This window comes from Nothoprocta perdicaria, unplaced genomic scaffold (genome assembly GCF_003342845.1).
Source record: "Nothoprocta perdicaria isolate Ctin4 unplaced genomic scaffold, notPer1 scaffold_239, whole genome shotgun sequence".
Taxonomy (NCBI): Eukaryota; Metazoa; Chordata; class Aves; order Tinamiformes; family Tinamidae; genus Nothoprocta; species Nothoprocta perdicaria.
Window position 1 is genome coordinate 647,466 of NW_020455465.1, and position 6,328 is coordinate 653,793.

Here is a 6,328-nt window from a genome sequence, read left to right on the forward strand (position 1 = left end):
CAGCCCCTGTAAGACCTGGGAGAGGAATCAAGTATCCCTTGCCCTGATTTGCTAAAGCCTTTGCTTTAATAATAAGCATTAAGCAATTTTTATGGCTGTGTCCATCTTTACAAGTCACAGTTTATGAGGTTCCTCTCATAAATTGCCGATTAGCAAACAGATTAGAAGAGCTACAGAATGTTTGGTGATGGCTTTGGCAGCATGTGAAATCTGTGCTTGTGCTGAACACTTCCCTCTGGGCATTTCTGTGTCTACGTAAACGTGGATATTGGAAACCCTCAAAAGCAACTGCAGGGCTTTTCCCTTTTTTAAAAGGCAATCAAGAAAATCTCCCGAGTTCGGTGAGCAGGACAGTTTATTGAAAATGCTAGCCTGATTTTCCACAGAGTTCGGAGCCTGCCTTTTGAATTATTGGGCAACGAGATGACTCGGTATTGCAGTGAACTTGAGTGTGTGATGGCTTTTTTTTGGAAATCTGAAATTCTGTAAATCAAKGCTGTATATCTTTATTGATGGTAGGGCAAAACTCAAAATTATTGACCTGTTTTAAACATTACATTCTGAGATTCTCATGGATCTGCTCTTCAGGAAGTCAGATGAAAAGACTAGGTGGTTTCTTCTGACTTATCATTATTTTTTTTTAAAGGGAATTTGCAATTCAAAAAGTCTCAGTATCATCACCTACTCAATGGTTGAACTACTCAACTTTATGCCTCAATATTTTAATATCATTCTACATTTACTTGTTAGAAAAAGTTATCTATGTTATAATTCTTGAAATCATATTTTCTATTTTAAATCTGTACTTTGATTGTCCAAGGAAGCTCTGATACATGAGCCTTTTGTTGCCAGTATGAAACAAATACAGAGATTGAAACAAATACAGCCGGTTGTAATCATTTTATGAAAGTTTTTATACAAGACCTGTGCTTATTAAGAGCAGTCTATCTAAGAAATGACAGAATATGTGAATATTTAAGTAATGTCAAGAGAGAGTATATATTATCATTGCTATTGTGAGGAATTAATTCGCCCTAGTGTTTCTCCTAGCCTTTTGTACATGCAAATATTTGTTTAACTTTGCAAACTTCTGCAAAATACAAAATAATATGGGAGTTTCTGCAGTATTTTCTTTTTCTTTTTTTTTTTTTTTTGGTGTACCCAGCCTACCTTAGAGTAATGCTGATTTTGATATCATGTGACACTGTTAAATTATGATCTGACCTTCATATGTCTCACCCATGTTATCTTGCCGTGTAGTATTTTGGATTTTCTATCATCATGTTCTTTCTGTCCCAGATCCATATGCTTAAGCTTAGATTGAATGATTTTCTGATTGCTTTTCTGAGAGCTAATTTGAAGACTGTTTTCCCTTTTAGGATTTTGCCTCAGATCCCATTCGTGATCTAATCTTTTACAAGGGAACTCAATCTGCTCTAATTGAAAGATTGTCTCTTTAGCCTCAGGTCAAACATACTCTCTATACACATTTCTACATCATTTCTATATCCATTTTTTATGTTTCATTTTTACCAGAACTGCAGTTCCTTCCAAATTACTGTAATGACTAATTTTTGTAATATCTATAAGCCAGAAAAGCTAAATATGAGATTCTTAGCAAAGAACTGTTAAAACTATTAAGTGCTTTGGAAACAGCTACAATCGGCGGGGGGGAGAAGTCTTTGTTTTAACCGGCAATCAGTTCTTGCCTATTAAAGCCCCATACAATATTCTATGTATGTCCTCCACATTTCGAAGAAATTGTCACAGTGATGGGAATTGTAATAGCTCCATTCTTCTAGGTTCATTTTTTTAATTGTTTTATTAGCGTATATAATTGTTATATTAACATAGTATGCGGGGTTCAGCCATCACTCAGAGCCAACTCTCTAACAAKAGCGTTTCTCATTTGGGGTCTATATTCTAGCTGGGAAGTGTGAATTAGCATGAGTCACTATGCAGCATAATACCAGCTGCCAAATGTTTCTTGAGTGAGCCTTGTGCTGAGTACATCTGTATTGCCGACACCTGCATCCTCGCTGTTACATTGCACGGTCATATGCAAAAATGTGAGGCTTGGAATTGCATTTAGGGGTGTAGGAGGATCCAGTGAATCCTCTCCTGGGAATCTTGCCTAAAGAAGAAAGCCTCAAAATGACAAAAATCCCATGAAATCCCCATGAAATCCCATGAAATCATTGATTTTTTTTTTTTTTCTCCAGCAAAGGATAGAGCACCTGGGTCAGCAATGGCACTTCCCAAAACTAAAGGGGAAAAAAAATGCCAAAAGGCTTTTAACAGGCTTTCAATAGGCAGGAAAGTCACGTGGAGCACAGTGTTCCACCAGGCCTGAATTGTTCAACTTCACTCTTTAGGGCTGGACTAATCCACATAAGCAGACATGTAATGATCAKCTGTTTCCTGTGCTGAGCACTAGACAAGCAATCACATTCAAATCCTTGGACCCCCGCTGCATACCTCAAAGCAGCTCAAAATATACTGCGCTCTCAGTGCAGTTGTAATAGTATCATCTTATTATCACCAATTCCCTTGCATGGTGCCTTTGCTGAGCAGCTGTTTCACAGACAAGCCAATTTCTTTTAAGTATTGCTCCATCAGCAGTCGAAACCAAACCTACCGGAAGGTTTTGCCATGAATGTTAATGAGCAGACAAGTATCTGCTCAGTGACATTTTCTCACTAATCCTGTGAATAACTATAGGCAAATTATAGAAAATAATTTTATTTTAGCTAAATTGATCTGATCCTGATTAAAGAGACACCATCTCATTCTCATTTRAAAAAGAAAAAAAAAAAGGGGGAGAAAAGTATTCTTGGTAATAGTGTTAAAATTGAAAGAGTGTCTGTGAAAGAGCTGTCATGAACTTGAACAGAAATGGATAGCCTTCAGCAGAAAGTGTGAGCCATGAAGTCATTAAGGCCAACAACCTGAGTAGGAAAAGAACCAACCTGCAGCTGCATTGATCTGTCTTGCAGGGCCATCATTCCTCTATGGTCCTTTTTCATTTTTTACTGTCCTGGAGTAGAGTGATCCATACCCATTAGAGCTGCTTATATTTCTTACGAACATTACCAGCAGGAGCAGTAGAAATTACAGGGCAGAAAAGAAATTTTCAGAAATAACGCCCTAAAAACAATACCTGCAAGAAGAGCTAGCATCCCAGAAATCTTCTATCACCTCTCTTTTTCCTTTTGTGTTTTCACTGTGTTTATGCATCTTTTCTTGATATTGGAGTTGGCAAATGTGCATTTAGGTCTTTCAACAAAAGAAGAACTCTTTAACAGATGAAAACTGAGAGCTGTAATTGTCTCAGAGTAGACTCTGCAGAGAAAAAAAAGCATGGAAAATAACTATGAGTAAAGCGAGAGCTGCCTGAAGCTGGAATCTGCTGAAATTCGGAGGCTTGGCCAGTATGAGCGCTCTGCACGTTCTTCTGCCCTTGCTGCCCGTGCTGCCAGCCCTGCTGGAGTGACGGGTCTGGCAGCTGCTGGAGCCGGGCCCCGCTTCGTGCCTTGAGCCTCACGGATGCCAGGGGAGCCCTGCACAGCAGCACGTGGCAGCTCGCCGGCCTCCTGCACCCGGCCTGTGTGCCGCCGTCCTCGTCAGCAGGCGGAGGAGGGCTTGGAGCAGGCTGCGCTCTTCGTGCTTTGCTTTGACGCTGCTGGGGTAGCGGGTTTGGGCCTGTGTGTTTTGGAGGGGAGCAGAAGGCTCTGCCGTTTCCACGTGGCTGTTCGGAAGGGAGGAGGCTTCCAAGGAGTGCAGGATAGTCGTACAGATACAGTACAGCCTAGGATCCATACACAGCCACTCATTTTAACCTTTTGCCGTTGCTCCTATTCTTCATACTCATTTTATTCTAGTCCTGTGACATCTGTGACAGAATAGAGGTCTCACTTCACGAATGCCATGATATCAGGTATTTTGCCTTTTATTTTTGGGCAAGGTGACAGTGTTTTGTTTGTTTTGCCTGGTTTTGTTTTACAGGATTTCAGGGTTACTTTCAAATGTGTTTCGCATCAAATACAAGGACAGGTGGATTTTTAAGGCTCCACAACTGCTAGGCTGTTTCAGTGCTATCAGGTCATAATTTCCATATAATTCTTCCACAGTTTTAACAGACTACATAACTTCTTCACTTCCCAAAATACAGTCCTTACAGCAGTTATAAACCATAAAAAATGGTAACATCTGCTAGCTTGCAGTAGGTAACCGCTACCAACCTTTGCTGGACATCTGGTGCAAGCTTCTAAACATTGCAGAAAAGCCTGATAAAAGATCTCATTGCACGATATTTGAAATGAAAGAATAATTTGAACACAAAGTCTTTTAGACTCAAAATCAAATATGTTGGAGTTGATACAAGCCAACAAGGCATCTCTCTTGCATGTTTTTTGCTTTTTATCCTTTCAAATGTCATGTAAAAAAATTGTTTGCAAACCACATCAGGTAACAGTTAATAATAATAGTAATAAAGTTGAATAGGTGCTGTAAGCTTCTGGAACTTGGAAGGGAAGGGTTTGCTGCCTAGTAAGAACAGCTTCCTGCCAGGGGTGCAAATTCTCATCACCTGTCAGGTCGGGTACAGAGAGGCAATCATGTAGGCACTGGCTGCTTCTGTGCGCTCCCCGCAGCTAGAGCTGTACCTCATGCATTCGCAATGGCTTGTTCTCACTCCTCTCCCACAGCCTCATTTGCTAAGTGCAGCTGCCCAGTGGACCATGTAATCTCCTAACCAGCTGCATCAGGTTTATGAAGCTGCAAAGTGAAGGACAAGCTGCTGCACGGTGCTGCAGCGGGGGGACGTGACCCGCTCTTGGGTGGATCGTGCTGGAGAGCGCGTTGTCTGGGGACAGACAGCCTGTGTCACATTTAGGTGATGCACTGAAACACACAGACTGAGAGGGCAGGAATCCAATGCTATCCTTATTAAACTAAGAGCAGAATTCCTCTTGCTGATTTTTAAGTGTGCACAATGTAGGTACAGGACACCGACACGTGTCCCATGAGTTCCTCTGTAGTCCTCATAAAAATGATAGGTGCAAATCATGCTTGTCTAAAACGTATGTGGCAAGTAGATGAGAAAAATCTCTTTTTGGAGTGCTTATTTCTCTGTATTGATTAGAGAGGGCCCAGAGTTCAGATATAGATGTCTATACTGTGGACATGTACATTTGTTCAAATAAACTCCATCCTGAGGAATGCAATATAGCAGTGAAACACCTAAAACACTTTTGAGACTCTCTGTGCTTTATTTTCCTCCCTTAAAAAATCATTTTCTACTTTTTTTCTATAGCATTCTGGGGAAAAATGCATTAAAAATATTGAGCCAACCAGGCACTGTGGAGGCTTTCCTGTTAAATTCAAACAACATTTAATCTTGTCTGAAACTCTGAATAATGCACTTTTTGAACATCTTATGATAGAAATTGTTTTCTCAATTTAATGTCCAAGCCTTAAAAATACTAACCCATAAATAAAATGACTGATTTCTGAATCTTGAAGCTCCTGTGATTAAAGATGTTTTGTATGCATGTGCACAAGACTAGGATTAATAATGGATTCTGCCTCAACTCCATAATACTGATGAAAGCTATCAGTATTCCGCAAATGTCATCAGAGTCTCTGTTACCCATTCCTGATTTTTCCTCTGACAGTAGGTGCACCTGACACACAGCAAGGACAAAACCATGTTGTGACTAGATGTCAAAACCAAGCAGCAAAACAATGGGATTCCTATGTATTTTTAGCACCCTGGGAATGGTGTCTCATTTGTTGTCTTACTCTCATTAAATGGGTCAATATAACCTCAGAAATGAATTCTTCAACTATATTATAGAACATTACTGTCTTTTTGCCACCCTCCACTGTGTAATTCTTCTACCTGTGTGTTCAGACCACAGGAAATTTAAAGCAAACTTGCAAAAAGTATATTAAGAAATGGGTTCTGCAGCATTTGAAAAATCATTGAGTGAATCATTATTCACTATTGTCCCTATATCTAAAAATGATCATCACTTTTTAGAGTTTCTTCAAAATTAGTTTCCTTCTTTTGTCTCTGCCCTGTGCTCTTCCAGATGAATACAGAAATGGCTGCTTCTCCGAGACAAGTGTCCTAGGTATGTCACTTTTAGTATTAAGACAGCTACTTTAGGGACAGAAAGGGACTGTGTGCCTATGTGCTATGATTGCTAAGGTCTACTGGTGCTGCACTTGGCGATAAATATGAAAACTGAAGGTGTAGCTCAGAGATTCCAGATCTTCAGACGTGACTTACTGAGAACAGCACAGCACGAGGGTAGTGTTTCTG

At 40.1% G+C, this 6,328-nt stretch overlaps 1 protein-coding gene across 1 annotated transcript in view; it reads left to right on the forward strand.

The window, feature by feature from the left end:
• LOC112947594 (glypican-6) overlaps window positions 1–6,328 on the forward strand; it is a gene marked incomplete at its 3' end in the record, with an annotated part of 427,468 nt that overhangs the window by 741 nt on the left and 420,399 nt on the right. The window lies entirely within an intron of this gene.